This window comes from Pristiophorus japonicus, chromosome 3 (assembly GCF_044704955.1).
Source record: "Pristiophorus japonicus isolate sPriJap1 chromosome 3, sPriJap1.hap1, whole genome shotgun sequence".
NCBI lineage: Eukaryota > Metazoa > Chordata > Chondrichthyes > Pristiophoridae > Pristiophorus > Pristiophorus japonicus.
This window is the reverse complement of record NC_091979.1, coordinates 161,369,148-161,388,738: the sequence shown is the minus strand read 5'-3', so window position 1 is coordinate 161,388,738 and position 19,591 is coordinate 161,369,148.

Below are 19,591 nucleotides of genomic sequence, written 5' to 3'. Positions count from 1 at the left end.
GATAGTATTAAAGCCAAGGAAGTGGCATACAAATTGGCCAGAAATAGCAGCGAACCTGGGGACTGGGAGAAATTTAGAACTCAGCAGAGGAGGACAAAGGGTTTGATTAGGACAGGGAAAATGGAGTACGAGAAGAAGCTTGCAGGGAACATTAAGGCGGATTGCAAAAGTTTCTATAGGTATGTAAAGAGAAAAAGGTTGGTGAAGACAAACGTAGGTCCCCTGCAGTCAGAATCAGGGGAAGTCATAACGGGGAACAAAGAAATGGCGGATCAATTGAACAAGTACTTTGGTTCGGTATTCACTAAGGAGGATACAAACAACCTTCCGGATATAAAAGGGGTCAGAGGGTCTAGTAAGGAAGAGGAACTGAGGGAAATCTTTATTAGTCGGGAAATTGTGTTGTGGAAATTGATGGGATTGAAGGCAGATAAATCCCCAGGGCCTGATGGCCTGCATCCTAGAGTACTTAAGGAGGTGGCCTTGGAAATAGCGGATGCATTGACAATCATTTTCCAACATTCCATTGACTCTGGATCAGTTCCTATGGAGTGGAGGGTAGCCAATGTAACCCCACTTTTTAAAAAAGGAGGGAGAGAGAAAACAGGGAATTATAGACCGGTCAGCCTGACCTCAGTAGTGGGTAAAATGATGGAATCAATTATTAAGGATGTCATAGCAGTGCATCTGGAAAATGGTGACATGATAGGTCCAAGTCAGCATGGATTTGTGAAAGGGAAATCATGCTTGACAAATCTTCTGGAATTTTTTGAGGATGTTTCCAGTAAAGTGGACAAAGGAGAACCAGTTGATGTGGTATATTTGGACTTTCAGAAGGCTTTCGACAAGGTCCCACACAAGAGATTAATGTGCAAAGTTAAAGCACATGGGATTGGGGGTAGTGTGCTGACGTGGATTGAGAACTGGTTGTCAGACAGGAAGCAAAGAGTAGGAGTAAACGGGTACTTTTCAGAATGGCAGGCAGTGACTAGTGGAGTGCCGCAAGGTTCTGTGCTGGGGCCCCAGCTGTTTACATTGTACATTAATGATTTAGACGAGGGGATTAAATGCAGTATCTCCAAATTTGCGGATGATACTAAGTTGGGTGGCAGTGTGAGCTGCGAGGAGGATGCTATTAGGCTGCAGAGTGACTTGGATAGGTTAGGTGAGTGGGCAAATGCATGGCAGATGAAGTATAATGTGGATAAATGTGAGGTTATCCACTTTGGTGGTAAAAACAGAGAGACAGACTATTATCTGAATGGTGACAGATTAGGAAAAGGGAAGGTGCAACGAGACCTGGGTGTCATGGTACATCAGTCATTGAAGGTTGGCATGCAGGTACAGCAGGCGGTTAAGAAAGCAAATGGCATGTTGGCCTTCATAGCGAGGGGATTTGAATACAGGGGCAGGGAGGTGTTGCTACAGTTGTACAGGGCCTTGGTGAGGCCACACCTGGAGTATTGTGTACAGTTTTGGTCTCCTAACTTGAGGAAGGACATTCTTGCTATTGAGGGAGTGCAGCGAAGGTTCACCAGACTGATTCCCGGGATGGCGGGACTGACCTATCAAGAAAGATTGGATCAATTGGGCTTGTATTCACTGGAGTTCAGAAGAATGAGAGGGGACCTCATAGAAACGTTTAAAATTCTGACGGGTTTAGACAGGTTAGATGCAGAAAGAATGTTCCCAATGTTGGGGAAGTCCAGAACCAGGGGTCACAGTCTGAGGATAAGGGGTAAGCCATTTAGGACCGAGATGAGGAGAAACTTCTTCACCCAGAGAGTGGTGAACCTGTGGAATTCTCTACCACAGAAAGTAGTTGAGGCCAATTCACTAAATATATTCAAAAGGGAGTTAGATGAAGTCCTTACTACTCGGGGGATCAAGGGTTATGGCGAGAAAGCAGGAAGGGGGTACTGAAGTTTCATGTTCAGCCATGAACTCATTGAATGGCGGTGCAGGCTAGAAGGGCTGAATGGCCTGCTCCTGCACCTATTTTCTATGTTTCTATGTTTCTATGTTTCTAAAATAGCCTTCCGTAAATACCAGGGGACCAAGGGTCTAGTGAAAAGGAGGAACTGAAGGATATCCTTATAAAGCGAGAAATTGTGTTCGGGAAATTGATGGGATTGAAGGCCGATAAATCCCCGGGATCTGATAGTCTGCATCCCAGAGTATTAAGGAAGTAGCCATAGAAATAGTGGATGCATTGGTGATCATTTTTCAACAGTCTATTGACTCTGGATCAGTTCCTATGGACTGGAGGGTAGCTAATGTAACACCACTGTTTAAAAAAGAAGGGAGAGAGAAAACGGGTAATTATAGACTGGTTAGCCTGACATCAGTAGTGGGGAAAATGTTGGAATCAATTATTAAAGATGAAATAGCAGTGCATTTGGAAAGCAGTGACAGGATCGGTCCAAGTCAGCATGGATTTATGAAAGGGAAATCATGCTTGACAAATCTTCTGGAATTTTTTGAAGATGTAACTAGTAGAGTGGACAAGGGAGTACGAGTGGATGTGGTGTATTTGGACTTTTAAAAGGCTTTTGACAATGTCCCACACAAGAGATTGGTGTGCAAAATCAAAGCACATGGTATTGAGGGTAATGTACTGACGTGGATGAAGAACTGGTTGGCAGACAGGAAGCAGAGAGTCGGGATAAACAGGACCTTTTCAGAATGGCAGGCAGTGACTAGTGGAGTGTCGCAGGGCTCAGTGCTGGGACCCCAGCTCTTTACAATATACATAAATGATTTAGATGAAGGAATTGTGTGTAATATCTCCAAGTTTGCAGATTACACTAAACTAGGTGGCGGTGTGAGATGTGAGGAGGACGCTAAAAGGCCGCAGGGTGATTGGACAGGTTAGGTGAGTGGGCAACTGCATGGCAGATGCAGTATAATGTGGATAAATGTGAGGTTATCCACTTTGGGGGAAAAAATACAAAGGCAGAATATTATCTGAATGGTGGCACATTAGGAAAGGGGGAGGTACAACGAGACCTGGGTGTCATGGTTCATCAGTCATTGAAAGTTGGCATGCAGGTACAGCAGGCGGTGAAAAGGCAAATGGTATGTTAGCCTTCATAGCTAGGGGATTTGAGTATAGGAGCAGGGAGGTCTTACTGCAGTTGTACATGTTGTGTATCTGTAAAGCATGCACTCCCTTTTTCCGCCACTAGGGAGCGCATCCCCTGAAGTCCCAAGGGATGCCGGCATCCCTTGGGAGCACTGTATATAAGCCGGCCCCTAAGGCCTGTTCCTGGCTCTGGAGTGTCTTAATAAAGACTGAGGTCACTGTTACTTTAACCTCCCTGCATGCAGTCTCATCTGTGTTAGGAACACAATAGTACAGGGCCTTGGTGAGGCCTCACCTGGAATATTGTGTTAAGTTTTGGTCTCCTAATCTGAGGAATGACGTTCTTGCTATTGAGGGAGTGCAGCGAAGGTTCAGCAGACTGATTCCCGGGATGGCCGGACTGACATATGAGGAGAGACTGGATCAACTGGGCCCTTATACATTGGAGTTTAGAAGGATGAGAGGGGATCTCATAGAATCTTATAAAATTCTGACGGGACTGGACAGGTTACATGAGGGAAGAATGTTCCCGATGTTGGGGAAGTTCAGAACCAGGGGACACAGTCTTAGGATAAGGGGTGGGCCATTTAGGACTGAGATGAGAAGAAACTTCTTCACTCAGAGAGTTGTTAACCTGTGGAATTCCCTACTGCAGAAAGTTGTTGATGCCAGTTCATTGGATATATTCAAGAGGGAGTTAGATATGGTCCTTATGGCGAAAGGAATCAAGGGGTATGGAAAGCAGGAAAGGGGTACTGAGGTTAATGATCAGCCATGATCTTATTGAATGGTGGTGCAGGCTCGAAGGGCCGAATGGCCTACTCCTGCACCTATTTTCTATGTTTCTATGAGGATGGAGAAGTAAGGGACAGAGCAGTAAGGCAGAGTGGTCGAGTGCTGCAACCTAGGGTGCCCTGGATACCTCCTCCATCTCCACCCCCAAGCCTCCATAAGTCCAAGCATCGGGATAAAAGGAGAGGGAAGCAGTGATCGTAAAAAGGTGTTATATACATATGTGAATAACTGAAGAAGGACCTGTGAGGGGGAGCCCCCCACAGAGCAAAAGTATTTGTTTCATTTTTGTCTTCATCGGAGCGAATGGAGCCAAGGATACGAGATGAGGTGGACGCTGTGGATAGACCTGTGGATGGCCCTGATTACAGCAGGATTGGGAGATCGAGGAGACACCGAGACATTCGTTTCATACGGGTGTATGGGAGGAACCGGCCCACTATAACTCAAGGGGGAGCCATACGGAGCAACAAGGGCACAAACACCTCTGCTCATACTGGGAGTTGGCCAGGGTGGTTATGGTGAAATTTGACCAAGTACTCCAGACAAACTGGAAGCAAACTTGGGGAGGTGTCAGTGTCCTGCCCCAGGCTAAGCATCACGACCAGGAAGGTATGGATGAGAGAGGGTAGACGAGGTTGTCTGGAATGTAAAGAGATTACCCCCATGCGAGGGTGGTGGTTGTTACGGAAAACAGACAGGGGAAAAGTTAATGCATCCACCGAATGGGAAAAACTGGGTAATAGCTCAAACAGGCGGACCACAGGAACAAAAGGGGCGAAATTGTGTTGGGAGAAGTAGTGGAAGGAGGAACAAGGGATTTATGTCTGTGTGGTTGGATCTAGCCACAAGTGCAGGGGAGGTGTGGGGATTGTTTTTTTAAACGACAATGGCAGAATTCCGGGTCAGGAATGAATTGGACGCAGGGTTTTGATTCCTGTCGAACCTTGAACCCTCCAAAAACAGTCAATGCAACCAAACTGATCGCGAGCAAATTAAAACCTCTCCCTAAAACGCTGGAGATTCCAAACTACGAAATTCCATGTCCCGTCCTAAATCCTGGGCCTAATAATGGACTGGTGTTAATCCCAACAGGAAATATGTTGTATCATTCTGTATATTATGAAGTAGTGTCGGTTATTCTAAATTTAACAGAGTTACAATTACCCCGGTGGTGCCCGCCAGAAATGGAAAAGTTATATGGAAAATTGTTCAGGGAAATGTTTAAACAATTCTATCAAAAGAATTACGGGGACGAGAGTCAGGGGGAAGCGTACAGACCGAGATGGAAAAGGGGGCGAATGAGTGATGTAGCTACGGCATTTAATACAGGGACATCACTGGTAAATAGTGTGGACAACGCGCAGTTGCAAGTCCAAGTGAATACCTTAAGGGACCAGTTAAACATAGAAAGATAGAAAATAGGTGCTGGAGTAGGCCATTTGGCCTTTTGAGCCTGCACCACCATTCAATTTGATCATGGCTAATCATGCAACTTTAGTACCCCATTCCTGCTTTCTCTCCATACCCCTTGATTCCTTTAGCTGTAAGGGCCACATGTGCAGTGGTGCAGCAGGGAGGGATTCAAATTCCTGGGGCATTGGAACCGGTTCTGGGGGAGGTGGGACCAGTACAAACCAGACAGTCTGCACCTGGGCAGGACCGGAACCAATGTCCTAGGGGGAGTGTTTGCTAGTGCTGTTGGGGAGGAGTTAAACTAATATGGCAGGGGGATGGGAACCAATGCAGGGAGACAGAGGGAAACAAAAAGGAGGCAAAAGCAAAAGACAGAAAGGAGATGAGGAAAAGTGGAGGGCAGAGAAACCTAAGGCAAAGAACAAAAAGGGCCACTGTACAGCAAAATTCTAAAAGGACAAAGGGTGTTAAAAAAACAAGCCTGAAGGCTTTGTGTCTTAATGCAAGGAGTATCCGCAATAAGGTGGATGAATTAGCTGTGCAAATAGATGTTAACAAATATGATGTGATTGGGATTACGGAGACGTGGCTCCAGGATGATCAGAGCTGGGAACTCAACATCCAGGGGTATTCAACATTCAGGAAGGATAGAATAAAAGGAAAAGGAGGTGGGGTAGCATTGCTGGTTAAAGAGGAGATTAATGCAATCGTTAGGAAAGACATTAGCTTGGATGATGTGGAATCTATATGGGTAGAGCTGCAGAACACCAAAGGGCAAAAAACGTTAGTGGGAGTTGTGTACCGACCTCCAAACAGTAGTAGTGATGTTGGGGAGGGCATCAAACAGGAAATTAGGGGTGCATGCAATAAAGGTGCAGCAGTTATAATGGGTGACTTTAATATGCACATAGATTGGGCTAGCCAAACTGGAAGCAATACGGTGGAGGAGGATTTCCTGGAGTGCATAAGGGATGGTTTTCTAGACCAATATGTCGAGGAACCAACTAGGGGGGAGGCCATCTTAGACTGGGTGTTGTGTAATGAGAGAGGATTAATTAGCAATCTCGTTGTGCGAGGCCCCTTGGGGAAGAGTGACCATAATATGGTGGAATTCTGCATTAGGATGGAGAATGAAACAGCTAATTCAGAGACCATGGTCCAGAACTTAAAGAAGGGTAACTTTGAAGGTATGAAGCGTGAATTGGCTAGGATAGATTGGCGAATGATACTTAAGGGGTTGACTGTGGATGGGCAATGGCAGACATTTAGAGACCGCATGGATGAACTACAACAATTGTACATTTCTGTCTGGCGTAAAAATTAAAAAGGGAAGGTGGCTCAACCGTGGCTATCAAGGGAAATCAGGGATAGTATAAAAGCAAAGGAAGTGGCATACAAATTGGCCAGAAATAGCAGCGAACCCGGGGACTGGGAGAAATTTAGAACTCAGCAGAGGAGGACAAAGGTTTTGATTAGGGCAGGGAAAATGGAGTACGAGAAGAAGCTTGCAGGGAACATTAAGGCGGATTGCAAAAGTTTCTATAGATATGTAAAGAGAAAAAGGTTAGTAAAGACAAACGTCGGTCCCCTGCAGTCAGAATCAGGGGAAGTCATAACGGGGAACAAAGAAATGGCAGACTAATTGAGCAAGTACTTTGGTTCGGAATTCACTAAGGAGGACACAAACAACCTTCCGGATACAAAACGGGTCAGAGGGTCTAGTAAGGAGGAGGAACTGAGGGAAATCCTTATTAGTCGGGAAATTGTGTTGGGGAATTGATGGGATTGAAGGCCAATAAATCCCCAGGGCCTGATGGACTGCATCCCAGAGTACTTAAGGAGGTGGCCTTGGAAATAGCGGATGCATTGACAGTCATTTTCCAACATTCCATTGACTCTGGATCAGTTCCTATCGAGTGGAGGGTAACCAATGTAGCCTCACTTTTTAAAAAAGGAGGGAGAGAGAAAACAGGGAATTATAGACCGGTCAGCCTGACCTCAGTAATGGGTAAAATGATGGAATCAATTATTAAGGATGTCATAGCAGCGCATTTGGAAAAAGGTGACATGATAGGTCCAAGTCAGCATGGATTTGTGAAAGGGAAATCATGCTTGACAAATCTTCTCGAATCTTTTGAGGATGTTTCCAGTAAAGTGGACAAGGGAGAACCAGTTGATGTGGTATATTTGGACTTTCAGAAGGCTTTCGACAAGGTCCCACACAAGAGATTAATGTGCAAAGTTAAAGCACATGGGATTGGGGGTAGTGTGCTGACGTGGATTGAGAATGGGTTGTCAGACAGGAAGCAAAGAGTAGGAGTAAATGGGTACTTTTCAGGATGGCAGGCAGTGACTAGTGGGGTACCGCAAGGTTCTGTGCTGGGGCCCCAGCTGTTTACATTGTACATTAATGATTTAGACGAGGGGATTAAATGTAGTATCTCCAAATTTGCGGATGACACTAAGTTGGGTGGCAGTGTGAGCTGCGAGAAGGATGCTATGAGGCTGCAGAGTGACTTGGATAGGTTAGGTGAGTGGGCAAATGCATGGCAGATGAAGTATAATGTGGATAAATGTGAGGTTATCCACTTTGGTGGTAAAAACAGAGAGACAGACTATTATCTGAATGGTGACAGATTAGGAAAAGGGGAGGTGCAACGAGACCTGCGTGTCATGGTACATCAGTCATTGAAGGTTGGCATGCAGGTACAGCAGGCGGTTAAGAAAGCAAATGGCACGTTGGCCTTCATAGCAAGGGGATTTGAGTACAGGGGCAGGGAGGTGTTGCTGCAGTTGTACAGGGCCTTGGTGAGGCCACACCTGGAGTATTGTGTACAGTTTTGGTCTCCTAACTTGAGGAAGGACATTCTTGCTATTGAGGGAGTGCAGCGAAGATTCACCAGACTGATTCTCGGGATGGTGGGACTGACCTATCAAGAAAGACGGGATCAACTGGGCTTGTATTCACTGGAGTTCAGAAGAATGAGAGGGGACCTCATAGAAACGTTAAAAATTCTGACGGGTTTGGACAGTTTAGATGCAGGAAGAATGTTCCCAATGACGGGGAAGTCCATAACCAGGGGTCACAGTCTAAGGATAAGGGGTAAGCCATTTAGGACAGAGATGAGGAAAAACTTCTTCACCCAGAGAGTGGTGAACCTGTGGAATTCTCTACCACAGAAAGTAGTTGAGGCCAATTCACTAAATATATTCAAAAGGGAGTTAAATGAAGTCCTTACTACTAGGGGGATCAAGGGGTATGGCGAGAAAGCAGGAAGGGGGTACTGAAGTTGCATGTTCAGCCATGAACTCATTGAATGGCGGTGCAGGCTAGAAGGGCTGAATGGCCTACTCCTGCACCTATTTTCTATGTTTCTATATTTCTAACTCCCTTTTGAATATATCTAACGAACTGGCCTCAGCAACTTTCTGTGGTGGAGAATTCCAAAGGTTCACAATTCTCTGAATGAAGAAGTTTCTCCTCATCTCAATCCTAAATGGCTTACCCCTTATCCTGAGACTGTGACCCGTGGTTCTGGACTTCCCCAACATTGGAACATTCTTCCTGCATCTAATCTGTCCAATCCTGTCAGAATTTTATATGTTTCTATGAGATCCCCTCTCATTCTTCTAAATTCCAGTGAATATGAGCCTAGTCGATCCAGTCTTTCTTCATAGGTCATTCCTCCCATCCCAGAAATCACACTAGTGAACCTTTGCTGCACTCCCTCAATAGCAAGAATGTCCTTCCTCAGATTAGGAGACCAAAACTGTGCACAATATTCAAGGTGTGGCCTCACCAAGGCCCTGTACAAGTGCAGTAAGATCTCCCTGATCCTATACTCAAATCCCGTAGCTATGAAGGCCAACATGACATTTGCCTTCTTCACCGACTGCTGTACCTGCATGCCAACTTTCAATGACTGATGTACCATGGCACCCAGGTCTCGTTGCACCTCCCCTTTTCCTAATCTGTCACCATTCAGATAATATTCTTCCTTCCTGTTTTGCCACCAAAGTGGATAACCTCACATTTATCTACATTATACTGCATCTGCCATGCATTTGCCCACTCACCTAACCTGTCCAAGTCACCCTGCAGCCTCTTTGCATCCTCCTCACAGCTCACACTGCCACCCAGCTTAGTGTCATCTGCAAACTTGGAGATACTACATTCAATTTCTTCGTCTAAATCATTCATATATATTGTAAATAGCTGGGGTCCCAGCACTGAACCTTGCAGCACCCCACTAGTCACTGCTTACCATTCTCAAAAGGACCTGTTTATTCCTACTCTTTGCTTCCTGTCTGGCAACCAGTTCTCTATCCACATCAATACATTACCCCCAATACCATGTGCTTTAATTTTGCACACTAATCTCTTGTGTGGGACCTTGTCAAAAGCCTTTTGAAAGTCCAAATACACCCCATCCACAGGCAATGAAAGTGGATGAAAGCAATATTTGTGACGCGGAATGCATAGGTTCTGAAGCTCAGCTTAAGTTTGAAGAGGACATTGAAGGAATTGCAGCTCATTCAAGACTTGATGTCAGGCAAGCAATCTGTTGCAAACACTCAGCATGTCAGTCAGCATCTCTGGAGTGAACAGACAACAATGTTTAAAGTATAGATGCTTATCAGATCTAGTGAACTCCAGCCATTTCACTTCAGAAACCAGGGACTATAGCACTGTAAGGTTACTGAAAGTTCTTGTCGACAGAAAATGAGACTGCAGTGAGATCTGTTTTTTTTGTGGAAAACAGCCCAGCCCATCAGCACAATGTCCAGTGGACTGGTGAGAAAGACGAACAGGATCTTAGGATGTGTAGCTCAAGGGTTAGAGCCGAAGTCCATAAAAGTGATTATTAGTTCGCACAAAGCAGTGATCTATCTCCAACTTGAGTATTGTATGCACTTATCACGGGGAACATACTTGCCTTGGAAGGAGTAAAAAAAAGGACAATTAAATTGCTAATTGGGTTTGGGCACCTTTGCTATCAGGAAAGACTACAGGTAACAGGGGTGTTTACATAGGAGGGAAAGACAGATTGTATGTGATTATATATTTAAGTTCCAAAGAGGGAACAGATAAACTGGACCTCTGATCACATGGATTCAATTTAGATGAGAAATGGTGAATGCACAGTTGAAATATAACTTTTTGATGGAAAGGGTATGGATATGTGCAGTAGCCTATGAAGGGAACCAATGTAAGCAGAGGTGATGATTAATTTTCTGCACACAGGGTGGGAGAGGTGAAGTAGATCGGAAGTCTGTGATGGTTGGGAGCTGACCCAATGGTTGATAATGGTCTTTTCCAGTTCTGTACAGTCCCTATGGGCTAGAACTTCCACTTTTTCTGCATGCTTAATGCACACTTAACGCCCATTTTACAGCTGAAATGACGTATAACGCCAAGATATCGCCCTTTTATCCACAAAATGGAAACTGACGGGCATTTTTCGGAAACTTATCGCCAAGCGTTACTTTCTCCATGTGCTTAAAGCTGGGGGAAAAAAATACAGCCCACCCACTTTTTTGGGCAGAATCATCAGAATGGGTGAAATCAACGGCAATAATATCGACCAGCATTAATTTCCGCACTGAATTAATGCCGAGATTCAATAATACCGGCCGACCACTTTTTTTTGTCATAAAGAGCATATTTACTGAAATTAGCAGCCATAAGATCGCTCAGCGTCACTTTCACCACCTCGCACACATATCACCCACAATATCGCTCACCCAAAAAAACGGCCAGAAAAAGTGGAACTAACCGGAACTAATTACAGCGTTATGAACGCCATGTTCTACATCACATATCGCATCCTTTAAAAGGCTGCTATGTTTCACCCTCGGGGGAGTTCGGATGTACTCTGGAGTTCATTGGAGTTGATGTGAACATCTGTACAAACATCGTGACCATACTGTGACCGATTGGAATTGAATAGGTGTCTTCATCGGGACATTCATTGTTTGTGACCAATCGGTGGAAAACAGAGAGCTATTGCAATGGGGCCTGTCCTTTCTCACTCTCTCTTGATGACCAATTACATGCAGCAGACTCGAGATCACTGAAGGTATGCTCCACAGCATTATGTGCCCAATGTAAGACATGCCAGACTGATGAGGAAGACCAGACGTTACAACCCCCGCAAGTACAGGGAGAAGCCGTCTTACCTCGACTTGCCCGACACCACCTGCCTTTGGAGACTGCGATTCCAAAAAGAGGTTATCACTGAGGTATGCCAGCTGATAAGGAGAGATCTGCAGCCTGCCAGCACCATGAGTACTGCACTGTCTGTCAAGGTCAAAGTCACCGCGGCACTGTCGTTCTACGCCTCGGGTTCTTTTCAGGCCACAGCTGGCGACATTTGCAGACTTTCTCAGCATGCCACACATTGCTGCATTAGACAGGTCACTGAAGTCCTGTACGCACGCAGGAGGGACTTGATCAGCTTCCCTATGACCAGGAAGCCACAGAGTGAGAAGGCTCTAGGATTCTCCAGAATTGCAAACTTCCCCAAGGTGCAGGGAGCAATAGACTGTGCACACATCGCAATGTGGGCATCTTTTTAGGATGCAGAGGTTTTCAGAAACCACAAGGGATTCCACTCCCTGAATGTCCAACTGGTTGTCGACCACCAGCAAATTATACTGTCAGTGAATGCTCAATTTTCGGGCAGCATCCATGATGCTCACATCCTGTGTAAGAGCACTGTATCTGACTTGTTTAACAATCAGCCACAAGGTCAATGCTGGATGCTGAGTGACAAAGGATATGGCCTCGCCATCTAGCTGATGACCCCCCGCTGCATGACATCTACACCGAAGCCGAGAGGCGATACAACGAGAGCCACAGAGCCACTCGCAATATCGTGGAGAAACCCATTGGAGTGCTTAAGTAGCACTTTAGATACCTGGACCACTCAGGGGACGACCTCCAATACCACCCTGAGCAGGTAGCTCAATTCGTGGTGGTGTGCTCCATGCTGCACAACTTGGCTATCAGGAGGGGACAAGAATTGCCTGATGAGTCTGACAGTCCACCTCACCAGAGAGAGGAAGAGGAGGACGAGGTGGCGGACGCTGACATCGGCCGAGACAATCAGGCTGAAGCTGAAGCCATGCCCCCACCCCAACTGTAGACCCCATGAAAGGGCCTGGGGTGGCATGATAGCTGCAAGAGCCTTACATCAATGATCGCTTTGCCTGAAAGGACGTTGGTGTTATTTACAGGGCTGACACACTGCTGGGTGTGCAGGTGATACATCAATGATGGGCATCACCTTAATGACAGCTAAAGTTTAAGTTGATTGAAGTTAAGTGTCATTATACCCTTTGATGTTAAGGAATCACTAGCGTGTAACGGTGCAGCTATCTGAGCCAATGCGCACCAAGATTTTGTTAAATAAAAAACATTTAAACCGAACATTTGTCTGAAATCATCAGTATTTCTGTAAAAACCAACTCATCCCACCCCCCCACCCACCCCCCCCCCCCCCCACTGCCCCTCCCCTGCTTCTCCTCCCCACCTCTATCCCTTCCTCTTTCCTTCCGGACATCAAGCCGCCTGGCCGAGGAGCTCCTCAGGAGATACTTCATTGTGCGGGGGGGGAGGATGACGGCCGAAACGCTGCTTGGACGGATACGGGAGAGGATGGTCCCGAAGTGGGAATGTGCTCCAAGCCAGAAGCAAGATGTTGCTGCTGGCTCTCATGTGTGTTTGACAATGGGGGTGCGGCACCGTGCTCCGAGACCACTAAGAGGCCTCTGCCACCAGTGTTCCTGGATACCAGCTCCAGAGCCTCCACCATCCCTTCCATGCTATATCTTATTTGTTTGACAAAAACTCTCGGTGCTTAGTAGGTTATTTGCTGCTAGCGAATCGCCCTCATGCCTCCCACAACAGACAAACAAGCATATACCACAGCCATATATTCCTTCAGTCCCTCTGAACTCCCTCTCTCTCTGTCTCCTCTTCTGCGCATTTCATGATGATCCTTAGAGGAACATAGAACATAGAAAATAGATGCAGGAGTAGGCCATTCGGCCCTTCAAACCCGCACCGCCATTCAATGAGTTCATGGCTGAACATGCAACTTCAGTACCCCATTCCTGCTTTCTCACCATACCCCTTGATCCCCCGAGTAGTAAGGACTACATCTAACTCCTTTTTGAATATATTTAGTGAATTGGCCTCAACAACTTTCTGTGGTAGAGAATTCCACAGGTTCACCACTCTCTGGGTGAAGAAGTTTCTCCTCATCTCGGTCCTAAATGACTTACCCCTTATCCTTAGACTGTGACCCCTGGTTCTGGACTTCCCCAACATTGGGAACATTCTTCCTGCATCTAACCTGTCTAAACCCGTCAGAATTTTAAACGTTTCTATGAGATCCCCTCTCATTCGTCTGAACCCCAGTGAATACAAGCCCAGTTGATCCAGTCTTTCTTGATATGTCAGTCCCGCCATCCCGGGAATCAGTCTGGTGAACCTTCGCTGCACTCCCTCAATAGCAAGAATGTCCTTCCTCATGTTAGGAGACCATAACTGTACACAATACTCCAGGTGTGGTCTCACCAAGGCCCTGTACAACTGTAGTAACACCTCCCTGCCCCTGTACTCAAATCCCCTCGCTATGATGGCCAACATGCCACTTGCTTTCTTAACCGCCTGCTGTACCTGCATGCCAACCTTCAATAACTGATGTACCATAACTCTTTTCCTAATCTGCCACCATTCAGATAATAGTCTGTCTCTCTGTTTTTACTACCAAAGTGGTAAAAACAGAGAGGGAATTGCGGGAATCGAACATTGCCATGCCTTTGCTAAGGACGGCAACATTTTATGGCAGAAGGTCAGCGAGATTTCATGCTACCGCCTGTAATGTCTGTAAGCTTGTAATGTTTGTAGTGCCACACTGTGGATGTGGACGTATTGTGTACTGCAAGTGCATAGTTAATAATAAACAGAACCAGGCAGATTTCCAGAGACTTCTGAGAGAGCTGCCTGACATGTTAGGAGCTGTGCGTGCTGTGCTCTGTGAAAATATCACATTTGGCGGCGAGATAGGATTTTTTTCGGATGATTTAAAGCTTAAATTTTGTTGGTGAAGGATTCAGCCAGCAGACAGAGAGACTTTGGAAGTTTCTGTCTTTGGAAAAAAGCTACAAAATCCAAGGTAAAATACAGCACACGGTGTGAACAGCTAGAGATTAAAATGGCAGCACCCGCAGGTGTATTGGGACATTTGGGGGAATATAAACACAAACGGGAATGTTTTAAAGTGTATGTGGATCGGCTAGAAATGTATTTCACTGCAAATAACATAATCAAAGTTCCAGACAATGCAGTCCAGAACTGGGCTGTGTTGGGAAGTAAGAAAGCGATCTTCTTATCGGAGACGGGTCCGGCATTGTACGAAACCTTGTAAATCTGCTTGTGCCTGACGAGCCAAAGGACACAACGCTTAAAGAAATTTTAACGAAGCTGGAGCAGCACTATAACCCCAAACCGTTAGAAATTGCTGAAAGCTATCATTTTGGGATTCGGAATCAAAAGGCTGATGAAAGTATCAGTGATTACATCATAGCATTAAAAAAGCTATCGATGCACTGTAATTTTGGAAACTTTCAAAACCGAGCATTATGGAATCATTTTGTTTGTGGGTGAAAAATGATGCGATCAGAAGGAAGTTATTGACGACGGACGACTTGACTTTTGAGATTGCTTGTCAGACAGCGAGGTCAATGGGCATGGCCGAACAATATTCCCGAGGATTAAATAATGATTACGGTCGTCAGTCAACCAATGTAAATCACCTGCAGGTTCAACGTAAAAGACGGTGGGGGCCCAAAGTCTCAGAAACTGGAAATTCTAACAGAGCATTGAAGTCGTGCTATAGGTGCCTGGGACAACACATTGCTCAAAGTTGTCCATACGTGAAGGCAGGGTGTTTCTTCTGCAGAAAGACTGGGCATCTTGCGAAGGCATGCCACCTGAAGGGTAAACCAGCTTCCAAAGCTATGAGTCCAGCATTCAAAGCTATGAGTAGAAATCCCAAGAGACTACATAGCATGGAAGAACAACAACAGGACGAGGAGATGTTAGAGTTACACGTCATCAGGAGCACGAGGTTAACGGACAGCGATTCAAAAAGCATCAAACTCCTCATAGATGTTGCGGGATTCAAGATACCAATGGAAATTGACATGGGTGCATCTGTGAGTGTAGTACCGGAGTCACTGTACCTCGACAAATTGCGTGATTTTCAACTGGAGAAATCCAAGATAGAGCTGCGAGGCTACTCTGGAGAGAAAATTCCTGTGGTAGGTTGTATCACCGTACCGGTGAAATATAAAGATCAATTTCAGAACTTGCCTCTAATAGTAATGAAAGGAGACAAGCCTGCCTTACAAGGAAGAAATTGGTTGAGCTCACTGAAGCTGGATTGGAGTAAGATTTTCTGTGTGGAAGCGAGATTTTCATCAACGGATGAGGTTACCAAGAAGTATCCAAAGGTGTTCTGTGAAACGGGCAGTCCGATCCAAGGCTTCAAGGCGAGTGTCAGGGTACAGAAGGACGCTAGATCGGTTTACTACAAGTCACATTCCGTACCATATGCACTCAAGGAGAAAGTTGAGCAAGAACTCAAAAGACTAGAGACTGAGAACATTATTTGTAAGATTGATCGATGTAATTGGGCTACACCCATTGTTGTTGTACCTATGTCCGACGTTAAGGTAAGATTGTGTGGTGATTATAAAGTAACCGTAAACCAGGTTCGAGAGGGTAATGTCCCCAATACATTGCCGAATATAGAAGATTTGTTCACAACACTGACAGGTGGTCAGATCTTCTCAAAACTGGATCTTACGAATGTCTACTTCCAGCTTGAACTAAATGAGGAGTCCAAGTCATGTTTGACTATAAATACTCATCTAGGCCAATATCAATTTAATAGGCTACCGTTTGGAGTGTCTTCCGCCCCTGCCATATTCCAAGGGGTGATGAACCAGATTTTGCAAGGTATTGAAGAGGTAGTATGGTATTTGGATGACATACTAATTTCAGCACCAAATAGGCAAATTCATAATAACATATTGAATGAAGTCCTCAAACGGCTAGAGAAGCACAGAGTACGAGTGTCTGCTCATAAGTGTGAGTTATTTAAAAACTCAGTGAAGTACTTCGGGTACAGAGTAGACAAAGATGGTTTACATCCAACCATGGAAAAATTGGATGCAATCAGAAATGCACCCACTCCCAGGAATGTCACTGAACTTTGTTCATTCTTGGGTCTGTTGAACTATTATGGGAAGTTCATACCAAATTTGGCGACAGTATTACATCCACTGAATGAACTTTTAAAAAAACAGGTCCATTGGAAGTGGTCAAAAGAATGTGATACAACATTCAAGGAGTGTAAAAGCAAATTGGTAGAGAGCACCATGTTAGTTCACTATGACATATCTAATGAGATTAAGCTCGCATGTGATGCCTCTCCGTATGGAGTTGGGTCAGTAATCTCTCATGTATTAAGTAGTGGGGAGGAGAGACCAATTGCTTTTGCTTCATGCACTCTCAGTGCCAGTGAGAGTAATTATGCGCAAATTGAAAGGGAAGCTTTGGCATTAATTTTTGGGGTCAAAAAGTTTCACAAATACTTGTATGGTCGTAAGTTTACCATCATTACGGACCATAAGCCCCTAACAGCAATCCTCCATCCAAAGTCCCCAGTTCCAACATTAGCTGCAACCCGAATGCAGAGATGGGCTTTGGTTTTGTCAGCATGTACATATGATATTGAATACAGATGATCAGCTGATCACAGTAATGCTGATGCAATGTCTAGATTGCCTTCCCCATCACAAGTTACACCCAATAGGGAAGAAGTGTTTTATTTTTCATACATTGATGAACTGCCAGTCACAGCTGAAGAGATTGGTTGAGCAACCAAACGTGACCCAGTGATGTCAAAGGTGTATGAGTATATTGCAAATGGGTGGCCAAACCAGATAACAGACAAAGATACACATCCATTATTCATTCATAGGAATGAATTATCAGTCGATAAAGATTTTATCATGTAGGGTGCAAATAAATTTATACCAAATAAATTCAGGTTCAAATTATTAGGAGACCTCCATGACCAGCACCTGGGAATGTGCTTGACCAAGAGTTTTGCACGCAGTTATTTATGGTGGCCAGGTCTTGCTAAAGATATAGAGTACCACGTGAGTCAGTGTATGACATGTCAATCGGTAAGCAAGCAACCACCACCAGTACCACTACAGCCATGGAAATGGCCTCCCAGGGAAAGGCCACATATTATTTTGCTGAGTTAGAAGGACAACAATTGTTCATTGTGATTGATAGCCATTCGAAGTGGGTTGAGGTGTTTCCAATGTGGAAAATAACAACAATTAAACATTGGACATTCTACAAAAATAATTTTTCTTCATTTGGCTTCCCTGAAGAGATGGACCACAATTTCGTTCAGAAGAATTTGCACAATTCACGAGCAAAATTGGTGTGAAACATACCAAGATTCCACCATACCATCCTCCTTCGAATGGTGCAGCAGAGTGCACTGTACAAATTGTAAAACGTGCCCTCTTAAAACAAATGTTAGATTCAAATCCAAGGAAACGACAGTTGTCATTGGATCACAAATTGGCTAATTTTTTGATACATATCGAAATACTCCTCGTACAACTACTGGTAGAACACCAGCAGAGTTGTTTCTCAAATAACAGCCATGAACCAGATTCTCGTTGCTCAAGCCAAATTTGGCACAGTCCGTAGAAGAGACACAATTAAGACAGAAAGAGAATCATGATAGCGGTAGAGTAAAAGAGAGAAGTGTGAAATTAAACCAGAAGGTGAGAGTGAAGAACCATCACCATAAATGGTTAAAGTGGTTACCAGGAAGAGTGGTGAAGATATGTGGTCCTCGTACATATTTAGTAAAGATGTTTGATAATGGATAGGTTGGGTTTGTTCATATTGATCATATTTTACCTACAGACATGGAAGGAGTTAAAGGTGGGAATGATTCAATTATTTCCGACTCATCAGATAGTTTTGATACACCAGTAGCAAATCCTAAATCCAATGTACTGGAAACAAATCCAGGAGAGAATCAGAATGAAAGTCTGAGTCCGAGTCAGGAAAACAAAGAGCCTGAAGTTAGAGTGAGTTCAAATGAAAATTAAGGAAATTCCATGGAGGAAAACATTCCTCAGGATGAGCCTCGAATGAGTGTGAAATCGACACCATGTTTGGATGATTCTGTTCGAGAGCGAAGGTATCCTCTTCGAAACAGAAAACAAGTGGTAAAGTTAAATTTGTAAATATGGAAAAAAAATAAGTTTATACCCTGTGTTATGTATAAACATGAAAGTTATGTATGATGTTTGTTATAATAACTTCTTCATTAAGGAGGGAGAAGTGTAATGTCTGTAAGCTTGTAATGTTTGTAGCGCCACGCTGTGGATGTGGACGTATTGTGTACTGCAAGTGCACTTCCGAGACTTCCAAGACTTCCGAAAGAGCTGCCTGACATGTTAAAAGCTGTGTGTGCTGTGTTCTGTGAAAATATCACACCGTCCATTTCATATCGCTCGTTGTAACGGCCATTTAAAAAATGGAGAATAGGTGATTTGAGAATGGGCGAGAAGCCGGTGATCTGAAAACCTTTTTTACCGCCCACGCCAGAAATAATGCCCATTTTTGGGCAATAAGCACAAAAGTGGAAAATCTAGCCCCAAGTTCCTGAGGATATTGGGACAGCAGGGAGAGGTCAGTTCAATATGTTTATTGGAGAGCCTGGAGTAGTCATACTCTGCTAGAGATTGCTTGATCGCCTTAGGGAGTCAGAAAACAATTTTCCTCAAATATTTCCTGAAATTTGCCAGTATTTTTTTCCTTCCCCAGGCGTTTGTATTAGTGATGGGGGGGTGGGTATAAGGTTGCACCATTTAATGAAAAAAGTGAGCACTGATGGGTCTGGCGACCTTTTCTGGCCCTTTTGATTTGTTCATACTTGGAGGAAAAGGGTTAAAAGGGTGAATTAAAAATTCACAGGTAATCATATGTATGAGCTTAGTAACTGAGTTGTGAAAATATCTACTATTGACTAAAATGCCTTGGGATCTTGTCAGAATTTAAATTTCCCGTAGTAGAGATACTAGAAGCTTCGGCCTTGATAATAAACACCACCCACACCCCTACCGCTATGACGGGAGATCGGGAGGGAAATTAAACGCTTAAAAACACGGAATGTGATCCCA